Below are 22,663 nucleotides of genomic sequence, written 5' to 3' on the forward strand. Positions count from 1 at the left end.
CTGTATTTCTCTTATGGTTAATTTAAATAAAGAGATTTAAAAAAACAAAACAAAAAATCAGCCAATTAAAACATCCAGGTTTACATTAGGAAAACTACACATAACCACTAGATAATTCTATGCAAGAAGAGAAAGATGCTCATAGTTTTTGTAAATATGTAATTTACAACACAATACCAATAGATCCTCAAGCCAAAGTAGTAAAGTACTGAACTACAACAATGTAATGGTCAGTTATTTTAACATAATAAACACTACTCCAAAATTTAATTTTTTTTACATTTATTTACAAGATATTTGTTCTGTATCTGCCAATTTTTAAGCACGTCAGACAAGTAAATGGCACAAGTACCCTACAGAATACTGTTCTATTCCTCTCATGTCATGGTGCCACAGTGTGAGTCACATAATTCCCCGTTCACATCAAGTGCAATAAAAAAAAAAACAAAAAAAACAGCATGAATCATGGATCTTTGAAGTGAGACCCAACAACTGCTATGCCTCCTCAGTGTCAAGCATGTATAACCTGAAAATTATATGTAGTGCGGAAAGCATGAAATCCAGCTAACCTTGAGGGAAAATATCAACTTTGCAGTGATACAGTAGCTGACTTTTTATTCCGACTATATTACAAAATCCTATAATATGTCATGATCATAAATTATTATAGATCATTTAACAATATACAATTCTTTTTCAAGTGCGAAGAAAAAAACAAAACTCAAAAACTGAGTTGTATGCCTACACTTGGGTATATTTATCAAGCAATAAATGTTAGATTCACCAAATATTTATTGACTATGAATATATGACTATAACTTAAAAAAAGAACATGAACCAGAAAGTGAATGTTTGGTAAATGTTATCCTTGCTGCTTTATAAATATACCCCTTAGACCAGTAGTCGCCAACCTTTCAACCCCACGGACCACTAAATCCACGGAATCCGGATTGCACATGTGTGGGGAGACGTGTGTCACTTGGGGAAAAAACTTCCAGAGTGACGTGAGGATGCCAGAACCCTCATCCTCGAGGACAGTAGCACAGGGCTGTGGACGGAAGATAAATTGTGTCCACAGTCCTGAGCTAGTGTCCCTCAGGATGTTTAGCAAGCAGGTCTTAGCCTGTGATGTGAGAGTGAGCGGGTTGTGTCCATACAGGGGACAGAGCCATGGACAGCCTTACGCACACACACATGCCATATTTGTCATTGAAAAAGATCTTTCATGATCCTTTCCAACGACTGCGTGATGCATGACTGAGTGCTGTACATACAGCACCATTCTGTTCTATGGAGAGGGGATGGGGGAGAACGATGGATCAGTAAGTACCCTGTTGTGCGCTCTCCTCTTCACTTGCATTACATTCGTTGGTCATCCATTGTCTGTGGATCCGCCAGGACGGTTGATATGACGATGGATGATGAGCACTGTACACATGCTAGATTCTTGTCTGATGATCGGCTCAGGGAGAACCATTGCACATGTGTAAATAGCCTTAGAATGTATAAAGTTAGCGCTTACCAGCCTCAATCAAATCTAAAATATCAGGTTTAAGTAAAATGCCATTCTCTAAATTTTTAATTATTTAATGTAATAACTTGTATGTATTCTCATTTGTAACCTGTGCATTAGTGTTGTGGGTGAATGTAATAAGGGTGCACAATGGAAAAACACATCTTGCATTCCGTAACCAGAACTAGCAAAGTGTTAAAACCCACATAAAACCGCAGTAGCACCTTTGGGTGTTGTCTTAATTGGGGGCTATATGTCTAAAGCTGTTGTGTGACAATACATTAAAGTATAAAACTGAATGCCTTTGCCAGCAATCAGATCAGCATTGTGATGTTTGGCCACTGTGAGAGTCTGATGCACAAGTTTAAGATGTAGAACTTAAAGATGAGTATTTAGAAGCAGAAATGCTGACTGCAACTAAGAAAAACAAGGCTGCAGTTTTGTAGCAAGCACAACAAAATGCCTGTTCTTACCTTTTGATTGCAACTTACTGCCCAATGTTTTCACAAAAGATTCACACGAACTTAAACCAGGATTCAAATTTCCAAAATGAATAAAACTGTAAAAATGTGGGGTAAATTATGTGAATGATGTTACTTACACAAATCCCAAGTTTCATTGCTTTAGGCCATTTAAAGGCAACATTTTAGGAGGCAGAAGAAGAGTCTCAGCTCATATACACTGTCTCCTAAAGGAAAACGTTCTACAGAAAATGTAGAATAGGTATATTTTAAAGTGACTGGTCTTATTTACTTATGTTTGGTTCTCAAAAGAAAAAAAATACAGATCACTTGCTAGCTTGTGTGTTGTATTACATGCTAATGTACATAATGTTTTCAAATCTACAAAGGAAAATAAAACAAAAGATTTTACAAATGTCAATCTGTGAAACAAAAAAGAATATAAACAAATACATGTTTGAACATTTTCTGACAGCAGACTGTCAGGAACATAAGGACAATATGTTAATTTTTTCCATTTACATAAAGGGTTAAATTCGCTTGTAGATGGTAATGCCATTCCCTGTTGTGGGTGAAGAAACCATTTGCCGCATCAGGACTTTTTAAACATGTCAGTTGGGAATAAAAGAAATAGGAGTTCTGCAGTAACATCTGGACAAGGAGGAGCATGCTTTTCACTTGGGTATGCTATCTATGTAAATGCTTGAACTCCTATAATATGTAACATTCAGCGTATCAGCCCTAAAGCAAACCATTGGAAATGTCTTCACAAATGAAGCATGCTTTGCACAAAGTCAAAATTGCAGGATATAACAACAGATGACCTTATTATTTTAAAGTGTATCCAGCCAGTAGTTTGAATCACCGCTCATAAGATTTAGTAAGAAGTGTCTTGTAATTGTATTACCTGGTCCTAAAGTAATACAATGAGAAACTGAAAAAAATCTCCAAAAAAATAAATGTTGAGCTGACAGTTATATACTCGATAGACAATTGACAAAAAAAATACCTATATAAGCTTACAATAAATTAAGAAACTCTGAGTAGTAATTTAAAGTTGGTCCACCCCTTTGTGGTCGTACACTCTCCGAGGCTTTGTAGTTTAAATGATTCCTTTTATTGCTTAATAAAAATGTAAGGATTTTACTTGGTTCAGTTCTCTTCTTCAGGTTTATTATAATTCTGAAATGGTTTCTCTTGTAACTATATATGTAGCTTACAAAGAGAAGCAATGGCTTTGAACTATCAAAAAAAAATCTTTATGTTTCATTTTCTTGACTACTCCTACTTTTTAAAATTTCTGTTAAGGTACGTCATTATTGCAGAAAGGGACAGGCAATGTCCCTTCTGCAACAATCTGTCTTACCCGCCTGACCATGCCCAGGAACTGTAAAAAAAGGCTGGGCTGCGCACGCTTTGGTTGTCCAAATACCCAGCAACAATTACATTATCCCGGACCAGCCAATCAAGGTGGCCAAAGATCTGGATGTAGAAAAAAGGCCAAGAAGATAGTGACCTATAACAGGGACAGGTGAGTATCGTAGGTTTTTTTTCTCCCTACAGAGAGATCCCTACATATATGTTCTGTTTTAAATTATTGTTTCATTAACACTGTTACCATTAAATTTAATTGCTGAAAAAAGGAGATCTATACTATGTTTAGATTTGGTAATATTTCTCTTCTTGGGTCCCCGTATAAAAACAGTGGGATAATTTAGTCCAGATATTAAGAAGTGTTGGAACACCAGATCCAATAGCTTCATTTGTTCAAAACATTTTAATAAGTAGTTGCTCTGGCCCTTCTGATGTGACCCAGAACTACTCTATCAATTTACTATGTTTTATATGTTAATAATCTACTTCAAATTACCTGAATAATCATCCCACTGGTCATGTGGATTGGATTTAGCTCTTTAGCTGTGATTTCATATTCCCCCAGCAGAAGTCACTTCAAGTAAAATATGGCACTGCATTCCCAGTTAGTAAAAGCCAGAAAGCTGTGAATGGTGGAGCCTAAATCACCTGGGTGGGGTTGCTAAATACTGGAAATTACCTTAATTAGCCATTCTGATTTAATTGAGGAGATGGACTTTACTGAACAAAAGTAAACCTGCCCAAATTACGAAGCAAGACAAGTTTCTCTCACCTACAATAAAATATATTCAGCAAACACTAAACAACATTAAATCGTGTTTTGTTTTAACTCTGTGATTTTACTGCCTATATATAAAAAATATAAAACAATCTGACATGCTTCTGTAGTGAGACTAAAATTTTCAAAAACAGCAAATAATGTTTATCATCGTCTAGCTAAGGATTTAAAGTTTCTTTAAATGTTACAGTGCAACCAAGGAAACCTTCACAGTTTACAGCACAAGTCTCTCTACTTGTTTTGATCCGACTGTCATTGAGGAAAACATCTCCGCTCATAACTGCTCAGTGACTGTGTAGGGAATAATGGCTCTGGTACTTTAAAGTTAATCCATCATCTCTACACAACAGAGTATACAAACCTAAAACAGGAACATCAAAATAAACTTGGAGCAGTCACTGTTTTTTCAGCCATAAATGTTTCCTCATTTATCTTCTTAGGTGTCTGCATGAATCTTACATTATCTAGGAATATATAAATATTCATGAACGCCATTTAAAAAAAAAAAAGCAATTACAAAATGAGGGCATACTCACATTGTAATTTCTGACAATGCTATTATATGTTACAAGCTTCCTGAGAATAATTGTCAGGACCTTGGGAGATTTTTAACATGGACATCCAGCTAGTGGAGCTTCTAAAAGGACAACCCTATAGAGGAGGTGAGTATTGCAGCTGCTGAGCAACTTATTTTGTATCTTTTTGTTAAGTGGAGATGATAAGTAATCATCAATAACTCTTTGATCATAACCTACTGTCATATTACCCTCCCCTACCTTCCTGTGAAATATATTTTGGGAAGGCATTTTTGATACTGAAATATTAACTCTTTCTCTGGTTCTCTGCAACGCCATCTAAATACTAAATTTTCTCATTTAGTGCCCAAAGAGAGCAGAAGATACAGAGACTTCTATATCTACTAACAAAACCTTTGTTTAGCAAAAACATTTTTAAAATATACCCCCATCAGATCCTAGGTAACTCTCCCATGTGGTCAATAAATGAACAGGCTAGCATCACTTTAGGCCATACTGAACATGTTTAACACTTTTACCCCATTTCATTCTTCTAATGTATCTACTTTTTGTTACTAGTTACCAAATACAGTCCCAGCTTCAAACTCTAAAGTCTTCTAGACCCTGACAACTCCATACATTTATTCAAGTATGTTCAGCCTATAAAAAATGCTTTCCAAAAAAACAGCTGACAGTCTGTCCCTAATATTATTATACAGTAATTATATAGCGTTAACAAAATAGAGAGATAAAGACAGTGACACAGGAGGAGGAGAGGACCCTGCCCAGAAGAGCTTACAATCTAAGAGGTGGGGGAAGTAGCACACACTAGAAAGTGGGATATGGATTGGTGTGATGGTTTAGGATCTCTTGCTCTTTGCTCTTTTAAATGAGCAGAAAGCAGGAGCACTCTCTACCACAAAAGTGTACCTGTCCTTGACAAAGAACAGACCTCAAATACACTTATATAAGCATGTGGCATCCCTATTTATTGTAGAGCACTGCGTAATATGTTGGCGCTATATAAATCCTGTTTGTTAATATTATTATTATTATTATTATTATTATTATTATTAATAATAATAATAATAATAATAATAATAATGGAAATACACACACTGGTAAGTGAAGCATCTATCTAAATATGGCTGGGAGCAACATTGAATTCCAGATACCAAAGCAAAATCAAACTACATATTTAGGATATATCTTGTGTTATCCTCCATCATAATCAATCTTACATCCAAGAAAATATCTCTGCTGCTCAGCAATTGCCTTCACTGGGCAGTTGAGTGCTCTGAAACCTTGGAAACCTTCAGGTTCACCATAAAAACTCACCTCTTCAGACAAGTATTTTCATTTCCATTTCAGATTTTTCTCCTCAGTGAATGAAATCTGTAAATGAAAATCCGACAAGCATTCACTGTTCCACCCCTTAATCCTATATAATGTTAGCTTGGGCAGGCAGGGCTCTCTCTCCACTCTCCATGTAATATTTACTGTACACCTGTCACTGAAACATTCTATGTATTGTATTTTCAGTGTTGCTCACCCATTTTATAACTATCACTTTACTTTGTACAGAAACACATCAGATAATGACACCATATGACTTGACAGTAGAAATATGAGAGCAAGGAAGTATTTTGTGTTTGGACTGTTAGGTTTTATTGCAGCTCACTATATAGATTCCAGAGAGCATATGAAGTTTTAAGTAAAACTGATGCAATTTGTCATTAGGACAAAAGACTAAAACCAAATCTGGTGGATTGAAGAATTTTGTACAACTCATTGTTGTCTTACAACATTTTGTCTTATATGTTTACCTGCTGTTAATATTTCTCTAAATATGTCATTTCTAATCTTTTGTCTTATAGCCTGACACACCCGTCTAAAATAATTTCACATCTCACATGTGTCCAGTTTGTCTTTTTTGAGCTAAACAAAAGAAATCTGTATATGTATGTAGAAGAATGTATTTCACTTTTTAACATTTTTAGCTTTAACTCATTGCAAAGAGTAGAAAAATGTGTAAAAGACATACTGCTTACCATGATATGCTGATCAATGCAGCATATTTCTCCAGCATACATTCACACTAAGGAACATATTTATAAACAATATGCTGTGCAAATATTGCAACACTTGTTTGAGTTCAATATAGTTAAAAAGTAATAACTAGAGTTGGGTGAATGTAACTATAAGGTAATTTAGTGGAACTAAAATTCCACGTTAAACGTTGGCGTTTCAGGCAGGTGGGTATTCCAGTAAGGAAAAGGAATATCCCTTGTAGACTAACATGTCTTAAGGACCATGGGTAGGTAAGTGCTGCAGGGATTAGTTCCATTTTAACTAGCGATTAGCAAATGTAATGAGAAGTGCACAATAAAGTGTGTGTAAACATCAGTGGGTTGGGGTTGTCGCATTACACACTTACTTGCATCTTAATAGGCAAGGTAACCATTTGTAAAGTGAGCCTGTGGCAAAGTAATGAACACTCATACTGTATATGTACATTACACACCCATATCAAAAGCTTCAAAATAAGCCATTCCTGACCTCTGTAGCTACATGCACTTTGAGAAAATATTTTCTAAATATTAATAGTAGAAGCAATAGTCTGGTTCAAGAGTTTTATCAGCTCAGCTATTTGTTCTGTAGGCTTGTTCAGACGGGGGACTAAACAGTTTGTGAAGGAAGCCCCAAACGCCCTCTTCGTTGATACAAATGTGAGTGGTTCTATTCTTACAGACATTTAGTTGCCAGTGCAGCTGCACTGCTTTGTTTGGGCCGGTGTTGAGTCACTATATGCGGCATCACATGATCAATTGTTCAACTGCTTCCATAATGTTAAATGCAGTTAAAAAGCAGTTTTTTTAGCACTTAAATTGCATTTTGGAACGGTGTGTGAATATGAAGTACAAACAAGTGAGATGTGTTTACTACTATACCCTTCAGTTCCTGTGCAAGACAATACAACTCTACAAGTTGTACAAGTCCCTCCTGTAGAATATTTCAAATATTTGCTAAAGCCCAAAAAATGACTGTAACTGTACCTGGGTGCCTAACAGGTAACATTGTTTGGTAAAAAAAAATAAAATAAAAAACAATTGAACTGTAAAATGGCAAAAGTTTCTTTTGAATAGAGTAAAGGATGGAATAAACCCAGCAGGTTTTTTTTACTGTGCGTACCATTGGGGAGTGCACCAATGGGGAGATTACCTTTACTTCTTGTCCAATAGGTGCTACAGGAAGTTAGAGGAAGTCTTCCAAAGTGAGAGGAAATCTCTTCTTAGTTGTCCCTGAAACACATGTCCTTTTGTCCGTCAGTCCTGTTAGGCTTGGTCAACAGGGAAGTTTTTAAAAATGCATGTAAACGTTCCTACTGTGTTTATATGCATTTATATGCACTTTTATTAGTGTTTTAAAGCTTGCCTTTAAAACGCTGGAAAACGTCTAGGCCGCGTTTACATTACAAGTGCTTATAAACATGGGAAAACACCCCATTGAAATCAATGAACACGTTTTTCAGTGTTAACCCTGTGTGTTAATTTTTTAAACGTTGCAAGGTTCTTTAAACGTTGCATTTTTTAAACGCTGCAAGGTTATAGATGTCGCTCATAAACGTGCCTCAAGGAAACATCCTGGTGTAGATTAGCCCATCGGAATGTATGGCAGTTTCAAACATGGGCATTTAAAGCCACAGGTTAAACGCTGGGGGAAAACCTCCATGTGGACTAAGCCTAAGCGAGTCTATTATTTTAAATTTTCTACACTTACTTTATCATTTACATAGGTCACCAGTACAAACAGAGGAATTTCCTAAATAGGGACACTGACAGCAATACAAACTTGAAAATGAGTTTAACCCTTCCCTAAGTACAAAAAATAAATAAAACATTTTACCTAGGGATACTCCTTATGTGCTTCTAATATACCATTTGGAAAAAAAATGCTCCACAGTTCCAGTAGCAAGAGAGGTCAGAGAGGGTTTGTTTTACAGCTCAATTTCTGCTTGTTATTATTAGACAAATAAATAAGTGAGTGTTTTTAGACAGTACAAATTTAACTCAAATAAAGTTAATATCCTCTATCATTACTAAACAGACCACAAAGACGCTCCACTCAATTTAAACAGTTTTCTTTAATCCATCGCAGTTTTCTCTCGCCACACAGACAAATACTAAACTCTCGTCCTTCTAAACAAATACAAAAGGTTTCACTTCTAAATGATCTCATCTTTTATATACAAACTAAGAGCAAGAGTGTGTTCTGATCATTTTCCTTAGTACAGATGTTGTTTTCAAGAAATGTGTTAGGCAATGTGAATGATACACCTATCCGCTGATATGAAGACATGCGCTTGCACTATACATTGCTCTGTCACCCACAGATACAGAACCTCTGAGAAGCCTGAGCCTGGCATCTTCTCTCCAGAGATTGCTGAATAAACACCTGCTGTGCACAGTGTATGCCCTCCATGCTAAGTGCAGTAGATGAAATCCAAAGTAAACAAACCATAACAGATCCTGTGCAGGAGAGGAGATGTGTCATTAACTGGTGGAGGCAGCTCTAAAAAAAATGCCGTTGTCCCTGACAATCTACATTCCAACACAAAGGAAGTTATTATATCATGCTCATGGGAAATGGCCTACAGGAAGATGGATATGTTTTTATTTTACATTTTCGGCAGTCTTTCTAGAACAGTACTGATATTGTAGAGCAAAATGAAATCTACATTTTATAATAGCAGTCATTATTAGTGTGAAAATGGAATCTGGCCTTTTTAACATACATTAAACAAGTATTATGTAGTAGTGGTAAAGTGCACATGATTGCACAGTGCTCCAAATGCGTGTAAATAATTGCTGCTACTAACTACCCCATGTAGTAATGTAGGACATACCATAGGGAGCTATTTGTGCCATTTGTGAACATATTATTTGCTATTCTTAGCTCCCAATTTATTGCAGTAATACAGTAATGCTGCATATATATTAATAGGCATGCCTATTTTTACTTTTTTTATAATCTTGGGTTATGCAGCTATGCACCAAGGGTTTAAAAATTCTGTGCTGGCAGCATTAGGAGAGTCGGACTGTGTCCCTCATACACTAGCCATGGATTACCTGCTGTCATTTACTGCATGGGTAAGAGGAAATACAGCAATAAATGCAGTTAGATATATATATATATATATATATATATATATATTTAAAACCACACTTTAGGAGTGTACAGCATTATCACAAAGACACTAAAATAAGTTTATTGGGGACTGGTTGCACAGATATGGTGCCTATTACAGAAGCCAGGAAATATGGTAAGTAAAAGTCTTTTTTACATCTTCCTAGACAAAAATGAGCATTTAATCCTTCCAGTGTGGAGGTAGTCTCATTGCAAAGTTTATATACATACATACACACATCAGGCACCTTATTATTTTACTTTTAAATCCACATGTTTGTGAGTAATCTATAAATTACGTCTTAGTTTGAAGCTTAGATTTCTTCTTTTGGATCAGCAAAATACCAAATAAAAATGAACAAAAGAACCACACAGGAGATGTGCTACAGCACCTGATGCCACAGCAGTTTCTATTTGCTGCATCTCCTACTTCAACACTGCCATGCACTACTTGTTCCCATATCATGCTGACTCTGACCAGCCCTATTGTTGTATTATTATGCTTTTGTTGAGTAGATGTCCTGCAGTTAACAGCTTTTGTTGGAGCCCTGAGGGTGCTATTTATTAATATACAGAAGCAGCTAAGATTCATTTTGTTCCTAAACTAAATCTCTTAGAGTTAAGTAAAGTACAGATTGTACAAGGCTGCTTTGCAGTTTTAACACATGCCTTTTTCTTTGTATGTTTGCTTTCTATGAGCTGTTTGTTTCTGAAGGATAAAAGGCTCACTTGTACTATACCACACAAAGATTTTGAAAAAAAAGGCTCCTTGAATATAAAATGCCTTGTGCATTCTACTTGGCAAATGTTAAAGTCACATTAATAATACATTTCCCAGACTGACAACTGACATGAGAAAATAAGTTATGTTTCAATTTATAATGTGTTTTATGCTTCTTTTGTATTAAAGAAAACCACTCATACACATTTAGACTAAAGTTTGAAGCAAACATCATCTAATGGTTTGCTTTCTTGCCACCTCTAGACCAAGAGGGGGATGTAAAATTATTTATGGGAATACATAGTTCATTAAGAGTAGGTCCCAAGTAATTTAAAAATTAGTGAGAACCTGACTGGTTCTCTTTATGAGCTTCTACAAACAAGTGTTCTAATGATGATTTCTCCATATGACAAGCAAACAAGGGTATAATGGTGAACAAAGCACAGGGGGATATAATAAGAAATGAGAAATGTGGTGTCTGTGTCTACAGATGCTCCAAAGCAAAACAAATGCCTTAATCCTTCATTAAACCAACCAGCTCTGTACAAAAACACAGCAAGGCCTTTACAGTGCAGCAACATCAGGTGCAGTAATTCTGCAGAATTAAATTATCACATACAGAGCCCAAAAATCCAGCTATGAAAGGTAATAGAATAATGCAATTTTTTTTTATTTACAAATTTAAAAACAATTGTATCATTCAGTATTTAACCAGTGCCTACATGGGGGATACATAGAAAGTTATAAACTACACAGTAACTTATTGTCAATCCCCTACACCTTCCTATTCAATACTACTGGATTACCCAACCTATACATAAACTGCAAATGCACTTGTTGCCCCAACTAACCTAACCAAAGGCCTACAAGCCTACAAGAAGTGCTATTGTGCACATTAATTTTATTCAACACCAAACGTCTAAATAAACATGTAGCTAATTACATACTACAAGCATACATTTTGAGAGAGTGGTCACAAATCTAATGCAAAAATATTTTTTTTTACAAGAATATGAATGATCTTCCAGCAAGATAATACAATGTTAAATATGTACTCTAAGCATTCTTCATCCTATTAAGGAACAATTGATGTTTTCTTCCACCCAGATGTAGGTATCTGTGTGTGACAGATGGTATGGCAGCTCTGACATTCTATGACAAAAGAGAATTAAAGGATGTTTTTATCTCTGTACTTTAGGGAGTGTTTGTTAGATTATGCACTGAAAGGCTTGTTTTGAACATTTCTAAAGAAAACCGATTGATCTAAGTGAAAGATAGCAGTATTGATATTTTGGTGTGTGAGGCTTAAAGATGTGGCCCCCATATACTTTTCTTGTTACTGTTTTTGCAAGGTGATGGAAAATCTTGGGGGATCTGTAGTTACATAAATAAAGCTCAATTACATCAATTCAGATCAACTAAGATAAAGATCTGAATAAGCAAACTGTGTAGTCCAGACATGGTATGGCAAAGTGGACTTTAGCTAGGTACACACGTCAGTAAATAGTTGCCTGAGACAAGCATCTGACATATGTATATGTCAGATACTAACATTGTTCAGGAACTACACATGACTTGTGTAGGAAAAACTATTAGGGCCCAGGGTGCATAATATGCATGATATGTATGGAAGACTTCCTTACTTTCTATATTTTATCACAAAAACAAGAAAGAATAAAATATATTTATTTAATATGGCATATATGGAACTTTGGTCACATTATCCCCGACAAAACTGAAAGAATTATACAAATAGACTATGGACTAACATAACGGAAAGCTTTTCCTGATGACATGTCATGTTATTTATCATAGAGGGATGGAATGCTCATCACAATGTCAGGGTCATATACACCAAGATATGTCTCATCATTTCAGGAAACAAGACGATCATTTATTTCCACATGGGGTGACAAGTTGGAATATAACAGAACCAATATGCAGCTTGTGCTAGCTTAATAGAACATATGAATAGCAGCAGTACCCTTCAAAATGTTCCTAATGTGCAGGAAATTGCCTCAAGGTTTAAATAAGTTCATACTAGTAACAGTAGGCAACCAGTAGGTAAGATTTCAACAAAAGGCAATGTATTTTAAAGCAGACATTATCCTTACTGTGATTTCATTGCACACGGTGAACTTCTCATGATGTGCATTTAAAGCAGCAGCATGCCAGAGAGAGCATGTCCCATTTTCTTCCTGGAGGATATCAAGCCCATTCCTCTACAACCCAAAAGCATATGCCCAGGGCTGCCTAGGAGAGCATTGTTCAGCTTTATTCACTTTGGGCCAAATTACCTAAATCTGATTTTGAAATCTACTTTCAATCATGGATGGTCAGTACAACATCAATCTGAGCATGCCTTCTTCTACAGACTGACCTGTGCAATGCACAAATGTAAATAACTCCTCCAAGAACCCAACACACTGCTTGAATAAGGGCTAAGGGCTCTTGAAATGATTACAGATGCATGAAACCATTTCAGGAAGCTATGCACAGAACCCAGCCACCAGCCTACCAACCATGCTCCACATGCAATGCAAAAGGAAACAAATGGCCTAGTGATAGATACTAAATAAGTTAGGGAAAAAACATGTTTTTACAACGTTCGTATGGTAAATGGAATTGAGGGCAATTTGTTTATTATATTGCCCAAAATGTTTTTTTCTTTTTTAATAAAATATTTACTTTTGAAAAAGGTCGGCCAATGGGTAAATGTAGGGTGAGGAAAATACATATTTTACATGCATAACAAAGATTTATAAGGAAACAATAACATAAATATAGTCCTTGCATATCCCGATGTTTTAATGTTTTGTCAGATGCAAAATCTATTATACTTCCTCTTTGTATTTCCTATTGTGAACCTAATAACTCTACCTTAGGCTAAGTCTACATGGACTGTTTCCCCAGCATTTAACCTGAGGCTTTTAAAGCCCATGTTTGAAATCCCCATCCATTACAATGGGTTATTCTACACTAGGACATTTCCTTGAGGCACGTTTATGACATTTATCCTAAATGTTACTTGCAACGTTTAAAAAATTAAAACACTAGGTTAACGCTGGAAAACACCCAATAACACCGTGTTTTTAAGCATAAATGTAAAGCACAGAAGCTTGAATTTGATTCTAAGGTGAAATGGAGGCTAGTGAAGAGAACTACAAAGAGATGCAGCATAAGAGGAGCGGTGGGAAGAATGGATGAGTCTGGCTGCAGCATTCATAATAGATTGTAGAGGGGAGAGTCGGGTTAGTGGAATACCAAAGAGGAGGAAGTTACATTAGTCCAGACGAGAGATGATAAGAGCATGTACAAGGGGTTTGGTGGTCTCTGGGGACAGGTAGGGGCAGATTTTGGAGGTGTTGCACAGGTGAAAGTGACAGGACCTGGAAATGTTCTGAATATCGGAGGTAAATGAGAGGGCCGAGTCAAAGGTCACGCCAAGACAACGTGCCTGAGGGGAGGGACGAATAACAATGTTATTAACAGTTAGGAATATGTCAGGGGGAGATTTGGAATTTGGCGGAAGGGGGGGGGGTGTAGTTTTATCCAGGTTGAGTTTTAGGAATCGGTCAGACATCCATGATGAGATGGCTGACAGGCAGCATGAGACCTTATCCAGGACTGAGGGAGACAGGTCAGGGGTGGACAGAAAGATTTGAGTGTCATCAGCATACAGATGGTACTGTAAGCCAAAGGAGGATATGAGACTACCAAGAGAGGAGGTGTACAGAGAAAAGAGAACGGTCCAAGGACTGACCCTTGGGGAACACCAACAGGGAGGAGAGTGGGCGAGGAGGAGTTACCATTGAGAGTAACTTGAAAGGAGCGGTCAGACAGATAGGAAGCAAACCAAGAGAGAGCAGTGTCACTGATACTAATGTAGCACATGATTTGTATTAGAAGGGGGTGACAACAACAGTGTTAAAAGCAGAGGAAAGATCAAGGAGAAAGAGGAGGAAAAAGTTGCCTTGAGACTTAGCTCTGATGAGGTCACTGGCCACTTTAGTAAGGGCTGTTTCGGTGCAATGGGCAGCTCTAAAACCAGACTGGAGACAGTCAAGGAGAGAGTTGGTGCTCTCTATACCAGGAGAAAGAGAGGTTTATTAGCTCAGTTAGGCCGGGGGCCAGGGTGGAGGAACGTTGGCACTGTGGGCACGATGTAAATCAGAGGGAATAGGGTCAAGCGGACAGGTAGTAGATGGAGATGATGGGAGAAGAGAGGAGACTAAAGTAGGTGGCAATGTCTTAGGCAGAGAAGGTTGCTGTGGGGGAAGCAGGTGTGGGGTTTAGGAGAAGGGAGTCAATTGTTGAGAAGAGGCTGCGTGGGTTGGAAGCTTGAGAGGAGATGACAGCGAAGAAATAATTTTGCTTGGTGACAGTGAGCTCAGTGTTAAAGTTTTGTAACTTGGCTTTGTAGTCCATAAAGTCAGCTCTGAGGCCAGATATTCTCCACTTGTGCTCAGCTGAATGAACAGTCTTTTGTAGCTTTTTGGAGTGATTGTTGTCCTAGGGACGGGGGTTAGCAGGATGGGGGTAGTGGAAGGTGGCAGGGGCAACTTTATCCAGAGCCAGAGAAAGAGTGTGGTTTAACTGAGTGACAGCTTTATCCAGAGATGTGAATTTAGAGAGGGTTAGGGATATAATGCAGTTTGAGAATAGGTTGTGGTCAAGGTTATGGATATCTCTCTGCCATTGACCAGGTCTGGGATGTATACATTATTTACCTGTGAAGGCCTGCTTTGTGCCAACATCCAAAAGGCTGGCTACTGAATGCTAACATATATACATGTGATGTATGCAGCTCTAGAAGGCCTACAGATTTTATTCAAGTAACACTTTATAACAGTAAAAGGTGACGTATAAAGGTAAAGGGAGCGGCAGAGAAGCGTGGCCAGCACAGTGAACAGACACTGCCAGCAACAATAGGGTTATGATGTCAATGGGGGGACGGGGCTGTGCCAAGGAATCAAAGGCACATTGCAAGTGAATTATACATATTTCTTGGAAAGAAAAAAAAATTGCAAGAAGCATTTAAAATACTTTTTTACACGTTTAGCTGAAATCTTTACATTTCCAAGACATGGTCTCTTTAAGATAGCAGAAAGAAGTTCAGGATTAGATGATTGTGCACATTCTAGTATGGGTTATCTTGGACAGTCTGTTAGACTAATACTAATAAGCAACTGGCTTCCTCTCACAGGAAGGAAAAGTTTAGAAGGCAGCATGACTGAAAGCATGTCTGAAGGTTGCTAAGTAAAAACTATAGAAATAAAATGAGCTGCATGCTCAGAATTTTTTTGCCTTTTTTCTGAGATGTGTAAGAAAAGACTTCCCTGTCTTCAACATTTCGTAGCCCTCATTAATCCTTTTATTCAATGATCTGCAGACACGTATACTATAAGTCAATTATGTGCCTCAAATAAATGCCCCCCTACTTTACTCTCAAAGTTTTGGAAAGACTTCGTATGTGCAGTTCAACATCCTTCTTCCCCTGAAAAATAGCAATGTGATTCACCTATCTTTATTTCACTTTCATCTTCTGCCTGCCTATTGACCATTGGCGAGACCGTCCATTTGCTCTCCAAACTATATACATGTTGAGTTGCACGGATAGCTCTCTATCACTTTGTGAGTAATACAGCCTACAGTAGCCTAGCTGAGCAATCTTGCCTTCTCCCTGTTCGAGTTCCACTGTATAAGGCATTTCAGGGTGATGATATCAAGAAAGAATTAAAGTACTTATAATATACTTATATAAGTTGTATTACAATACTATTTCATTATTGTAAGTGAACTCATTGTGCTCTATTTATAAACAGGGAATCTGGCATTCCCTTGTGTAATATTTTGTGCTCCTGCTTGAACTACTACTAATTAAATACACACCTATAGTTACACATCACACAGGGCACTGGGTGCATAATATACTGTAATAAGGAAAAGGAAAGAACACCCCCACAGCCATAAATCACACCTTTTATTCTCAGAAAAATAATACAATTTATATATTATGTTTTATTATCATGCACAATGAGATTAGCTGCCCTGGGCATCATGGAACCTTTAATGTAAATGCCAATGTGTCAAGTCTATGGCCAATATTTACATAATTACAACACGCAGAAAATTAGCTTTAAAGCCCAAATGAACCTTTAGTTTAAATAGGCTGAATACCCTCCAAGTGCATCAAAACAAATGGTGTTAAATGACTTTTTTTTCTTTAGAAATATGTAACAGCTTGAGTAAAAATGCCTGTCCCTTAGCATGGTGTGGAGAAGGATCTTTATTATCTCTATGGAAGTTAAGGGTTAGACTGAAAGCTAACTAGGGCTTTAAAAAATTTAAATATTGAGGATTTATTGGTTCTTGAATGCCTGTAATTATTTACTTCTACTTAAGAACATGAATATACTTCATGTCCTATTTACACTCGTGCATTGTGGCAAAGCCCTCTGTAAAGCCCATGTCATTGTGTGCATGTTGATACTTTCACAATTACTCATGTGTGGTATGTGAGTTGTATACTGTCAGGCAATTTATAGGGTTCACATTATGCTGCTACATCAAGCAGATTCTACAAACCTTAGCACTAATCAAATGTCAAAATTTGACACGGAGTGCATAAACAGGAGGCGATATATATGCAATGGGATTGTTGTCTATGTTAGCACTGAGTGCAAACATTTACTGTAATGATGTACAATCCTTAATCATTTAAAAGTATTAAATCAGTTTATTCAGCCCAAAGGGGAGAGACATACAGCATTACATAGAGCATAGATCTATGGTGGTGAGGCTTAAACATGCAGTTTACAACCTGGTAAAATATAAACTTCCAGCTAGTAGGTTGTTTCCTAATTGAGTAGAAAATATAAACTTTCAAAGTTATTTTAATGAATAATGAGAAATAAAAAATGTACTTCAAAAAACTGAAAGACTGGCTTATAAGAGGCTTATCATTTTTTTACAGTGCAGGTAGTGCATGTTCTGTGCTATACTGTACATCAGTGCTTTTGGGTGCACAGTTGGCTACTTTCAATCTTGTTGTCTGTATGTATGCTGAAAGTGACAGAGGACAACACTGTACAACATCTGTCAAAAATAATTTCCTGCTGGATTTTTTGGGATATTCATTATTATCCTAATATCTGATGGGGTGGTTACAAAGCAATGGAAACAATCCAGGAGATAGATAGCATGTGGGTAACAGATAAGGAGTGGTACACAAGAAATCCAGCTGGGTTTACTGGATCCAGGGATGCATAAAAAAAGTATTAGTACACAGTTAAAGCCCTATGCAGGCATCTTATGAAGCTTACTTACATAATACAGTGACACATATTTTTATTTAAAAAGTTAGCTTTAGTTTTTTTTCATTGGTTGAATCTTACTATATATTACTATATCTTACCTGTGTCAAAAAACAGGTGACTAAAGGGTTAAGAATAGCATTAAAATAACAAACCCCATCAGAGATTCAGCCAGTATCTAGTTCAATGTAATAGGCACTCCTATACACATTTAATGTGCATAAACATCAGCATGCCCTAGATTTATCCACCCAAGTCCTTACTTACTAATCTTATTGGATATGTTCTTTAACTGTACTAATGACAATATAGTTTGAAATTTAAATACAATTTAATCAATATTTTATTGGAGGGTTTAATCTTTGTGGCATACCAAATAAAAAGAAAGAAAAAGTTTAAAAAAAAGCCTGAATTTTGAAAAAAATGTTAGGGTCTTTCAAAAGGTGATTTATATTGAAAGTATATGCACCTATTCAGATCTTAATTTAAAACATTTCCTATAGACCCTGTTCACACTATTCCACTTTTTGGTTACTTTTGTACTAACAAATTCAATCCTGCAACACATGGTAAAGTGAAATTGTGTGATGCAGTGCTATTTTGAAAGGCAACCTAAAGCACTTTCTCTACGCACTTGCTTTGAAGTACTGTGAAACACAACATATTTTTTTGTTGTGTCTCCATGCAATAGTCTTCTATTTAAAAAAAAAATGGTTAAAGTAAAGTAGAGAAAGGTTAAATCTCTGACTTTTTTTACCCTGCTAGGGAGACTATCCCTCATCTTCTGTCCCAAATAAAAGGAGTCAGAGGAATGAAAAATAAGGAAAAATCATTCCACTGGTGATACAATTGGCAACAAAAACATTTGACAAAGAGGTAGAACCTCTATAATGTTTTTGTTGATCTCTGTATCTTCCTGCCATACCTAAATAAAAGACACAATTTTGGTTGGGTATGGGCTTAGTTGGCAAATGTTGTTAGCAGAATTCCAGTGAAATTGCAAATCTTGGTACACATGCTAACCTGCAAGGACAGACATAACCTTGTCAATGGACAACTTTTGCCTGCTGGTGCAAAAATGGGGCTGGATTGATATTGCAGTGTTTAAAAAACAAAACAAAAAAAAAAAACACTAAAATACTGATAACCACATGAAAATGCATGTGAAAATTGAGCACTTTACAGATTAAAAATCCATCATAAGACATGCAAGCATCTATCACCAAAAACTCTATTTGCTAGTTTTGACCACTCCAGACAACTGCAATAAAACAAACTACACAGTTTTGTTGTTAAAAATAATTATTTTTTAAGAACATTTAGAAATCTTAAGGACCCAACTGCACCAATGCATGCCACTGCGTTATAGAGCATCCATTAACCTTGGCTTGCAATCCCTGCAAGGGCTACCCAAACTCTAGTTTACTTCAGGGGCAAACGCTTGCCCGTAAATAATAAGACCATTGTTTTCCATGGTTACAGCACAGTGCATGGTGTGCACTTTAACACACTGGTGTGGTCCAGGCCTTTTTGTCTCCAAGCTGTACCTTTAAAAAATACCCTCTGACTCTGAAATTTCTGGGCCCTTTACCAGTTTTTACATGTTAATCTTTAATATGCGTGCAGTTCATTCTGTCCTAGTAGCCCTGGGGATGCCAGGATACCCAGCATAACCTGGCATCCTGCACTGAGCTGCGCATGCACAGCTCAGTGTACTTGGAAAAAAAACATTGCAAACAGGCAAGGTAAGCAACTTTTTTTATGGAAGGGACATCACCTGTCCTTTCTGCACCAAACAAGTTCCATTTTAAAAAGCACTGGTACTCAGTATAGGCTGATAATCACTTAGAGAACAGCTGAGGGGTTTTGAAAGAGACTCCAATAAACAAAATACCCGTGTAGGATAAATCTGATGAAAGATTACCCTCCCTGCTTTTCACTAGTTCCAGGGCTATGACAGGTTTAACTAAAGCTGCGTACACACTTGCAATTTTTGTCGTTGGAAAGGATCTTTCACGATCCTTTCCAATGACAAGGGGCTGCACGATGCATGAACGGTGCTGTACATACAGCACCGTTCATGCTCTATGGAGAGGGGGGGGGGAGGGGGAGAGCTGCGCGCTCTCCCCTTCCCTTTCATTAGGATCGGTCGTTGTCCATCGTCCGTGGATCCGGCAGGTCGGTTGTTCGGACGATGGACGACACCGACTGTACACACGGCAGATTTTCGCCCGATATTTGGCAGATGCCGATTATCGGGCGATAAAAATCTGCCGTGTGTACGTAGCTTTACTGTTCTGGAGACACTATGAGGTATTTGATTCTGACATAATAGTACCTTCTATACCATATGTTTTACTTTTTCAATATTAAGTAGCATGGTTAGGTTTAAAAACCATAAAAATATTTTATTTATGTAAATGTAACATATTCAATGGTATTATTTCATATATGTCCTCCTGTCCACACAGTAGACTTCCAGGTTCCCTTTTTTACTTTTCATAAAACTACCTTTAGCTGCTTTGCTGAAAATTCCTGTTTACAAAGTGACAAAAGGTAATTTTAAACTCTGCTATATCAGTCTGAGCATTGACGTATCCCTTTTTATTTCTAGGCTGTATGGCTGCACACAGCTCTGTGCAGTTTCAGTTACATACAGACAGTGTCACAGAGAAGCTTCTGTTCTATTTTTAAAAAACCTAGTGTCACTGATTGACTGTGTTGAACAGTATATTATAAAGATTTTACAAAAAAAAAAAAAAAACACAGTTTAAAAAAAAAAGACAAATATTACAGTTCAATATAACATTACAGTTCAGAGACATCTGAGTTCACTTCCTGCCCCCAAAGACTACACTATTCAATTCTTGCATCTCTTTTGAATCAGCACGCTTTTTCCGACAGCAGTTAGCATAGTAATCCCAATACATTCTTAATACAATAAAATGTGTCTATAACATATAAATGTAAAGTAACAAATACCTTGTATGGTGTAATAAAGGCTCCAGTGGGCGAAAAAATCCCTGTTAGACCCTTTCGTTTGTTAAAAAGTCAGATGTCAGCATCCCACACTGATGACATGATACTCCCACCTTTTACGAACCTTTAATGAATTAAGAACAAAATAAATATCTTTACTAAAACAAAAAAAGCAAATTGACAAAAACCACACTTTAACTGTAACAAAAATCCAAGAAAAATTATATATCATGTCATATAGGGTTAATATAATTTTATCTTAAACCTTAGTGATGTGGACATAAACCACATACGGCATAATAGCATGCAAAATATTTATTCCAATCATCAATATGCATTTAGTAATATCTATTCTTCAAAATAGTTGAAGTTATATGGTAATAATATATGTAATAGCCAAAAAGCTAAACATGAATTCTGCATATGACCATTGTCTACACAATATTTATTTGTTTAGAAATAAAATATATTCTTTAAAATTAATAAAAATTAAAAAAAAAAAAAAACATATTTGCCCTATGTGTGTTTCAGGTACCAACTCATTGTACTGCAATGAGTAGAGAAAATAAATGATAGCACTCACAAGTCTATTTTATATGATTTTTTACCAATTTATTTAAATACCAAGCTACAAAAGGTATTTATGTTAAATAAAGTGAAAGTAGAAAACAATATGAACATGTAATAAACAAACAATCATGATGGCAAACTGTGCCCATATGCCCATACATACAAGAGACAAGAGTTAACAATCAGCTTGCCCCACAACCAAACCAATGCACATGAGTATCTTGAGCCAATTTAGATGAGTGGCAAATAACATGAGTACACCTAGACAATGACTCTGAGAATCCTCTACCGATGCACATAACTACACCCAGCTATGGCATATTTGTAATTTGTAATCATACAAATGATTACCTTTCAGACAAAGCACATGAGTGATCCCAGATACAGACATTTGTGACATGCACATGTACTAAATGTGCATTTCTTTCCACCTTGCATTATCCCAAAATACATTTTATACATTTGATTTGATAACATACATTTTGTGGAAATCATTCAGAAAATGGTGTCTTCTTATTGCATAACAATTCACATGCAAACCCTTGACGAGTGCATGAGTACTCCATTAAAGCAAATGCACAAGAATAACCCCAGACAATGTTCCTGAGCAGCTTCAACCAATTACAGGTAGTCCCCGGGTTACATACGAGATAGGGACTGTCGGTTTGTTCTTAAGTTGAATTTGTATATAAGTCGGAACAGGTAAATTTTTTTATTGAATGCAATTAGGAAGGACGTTTGTCTTAACATAATATTAGGCAGCATGGTGTCAGTTACTGTACAAAATACTCACTGTGAGTTAATCACAAACAAAGCATAAAAAAATCTTTATGAAGCCTAAGCATTCATTACCTCCTGGAGCAAACTGTGCTTTGATATGCAAAAAGAAACAACTGCAGAGTTTGACTTGGTCATTAAGGAGTTACAAGAAGCTGCAGAAAGAGCTCACCCACAACCTCAGCTGTGTTTAGCAAAAGATTTCCTCTGTAAGTCATGCAAACACCCCACCCTCCACCCTTCAAGCCTCCATTCTGCACACAGTGAGCAAGGAAGCCTTGTTCGTATCTAGGAGGCATCTGTAAGTCGGATGTCCTTAACCCGGGGACTTCCTGTACCAAAATGCCCCCAGTCAACAAATATGACTACCTCCAAACAATACAAAAGAATAAACACGGCCATTGATTTTTAGTAACCTCAGCCAATGCACATAATTACATCCACTTCTTGCACATTAGTAACTTCAAACAAT

At 36.8% G+C, this 22,663-nt stretch overlaps 1 protein-coding gene across 1 annotated transcript in view; it reads right to left on the reverse strand.

The window, feature by feature from the left end:
* Positions 1-22,663, reverse strand: part of FYN (FYN proto-oncogene, Src family tyrosine kinase) — a gene marked incomplete in the record, with an annotated part of 111,753 nt that overhangs the window by 54,635 nt on the left and 34,455 nt on the right. Inside the window, 1 exon segment of the mRNA XM_072408771.1 lies at positions 20,848-20,968.

This window comes from Pyxicephalus adspersus, chromosome 4 (genome assembly GCF_032062135.1).
Source record: "Pyxicephalus adspersus chromosome 4, UCB_Pads_2.0, whole genome shotgun sequence".
In the NCBI taxonomy this organism is placed as follows: Eukaryota; Metazoa; Chordata; class Amphibia; order Anura; family Pyxicephalidae; genus Pyxicephalus; species Pyxicephalus adspersus.